Source organism: Bombus huntii, chromosome 7 (genome assembly GCF_024542735.1).
Source record: "Bombus huntii isolate Logan2020A chromosome 7, iyBomHunt1.1, whole genome shotgun sequence".
NCBI classification, from domain to species: Eukaryota; Metazoa; Arthropoda; class Insecta; order Hymenoptera; family Apidae; genus Bombus; species Bombus huntii.
Genome location: NC_066244.1, coordinates 16300947 through 16301827, shown reverse-complemented (window position 1 = coordinate 16301827; position 881 = coordinate 16300947). Strand labels below are relative to the sequence as shown.

The window sequence follows — 881 nt, the reverse complement described above, 5'->3', positions numbered from 1 at the left end:
TATGTAATTATTAATGTATGAAAAATGTTAAAAATAATTCATCTTCGTTACACGAAAAATCATTTCATTCCACATTTAGGATTATTACCTTCATGAAAAAATGTTATTTCATAATATTAATATTAATAATAATAATATTGTTAAGTATACTTATAATAAATATTTATTTAACACATTAATTTTCTTTCTGGTATTTAAGGAAATCGAATAAGAGTAGTTCTCGTCCTCCGGTATGGTCTAGTGGCTAGGATACCTGGCTCTCACCCAGGAGGCTCGGGTTCGATTCCCGGTACCGGAATTTAATTTTTTTTGTTTAGTTTTTACGCATAGATACATCTTGCGATATAATATATCACTGAGATAACATTCATACAGGTCTAATTTTTGCGATAAAATCAGGTGTCAGTATTAAACGTTAGTTGTTCCTGTATCAAATTCAGTATCATTTCAATAAAATAAGATTCCGTATGGCTTTTGCCATTTCTGAAGAACAAACTGTTTGAAGGTTTTCCTTGAATTTGCAAAATCTGTTGCATAGTGGATGGAAATGATTTTAAGCGTATTGATATGCACGCCACGATGCCTCGCTATGATAACGCAATCTGAAATTAAATCTGAGACTCACAATGGTTAGTTTGGGAGCGGAAAATTGGTGAATGTGAATTTCAAGGCTCCGTGTCGCTCCGATACTGTTCACGCTTGATTAGTGAAAACGTGAAAAGCTTCTGAAGGAGTCTTGGTTAAGAGGTGTTGTGTAATACCATTTAATCGAATCTGAAGAAGACGGGAGTGCTCTATCTATAGTTCTCATCTGTGTATTGTAGTTCTTGGCTGCTTATGACTTGTTGTCTCAATAACGTTCCTGTTTCTTTCTACACTGC

At 33.9% G+C, this 881-nt stretch overlaps 1 non-coding gene across 1 annotated transcript; it reads left to right on the top strand.

Moving 5' to 3' along the window:
• Positions 1–226: 226 nt before the first annotated feature.
• Trnae-cuc (transfer RNA glutamic acid (anticodon CUC)) lies at positions 227–298 on the top strand. The gene has a single exon. It is a non-coding gene; the product is annotated as a tRNA-Glu (tRNA).
• The last annotated feature ends 583 nt before the right edge of the window (positions 299–881 follow it).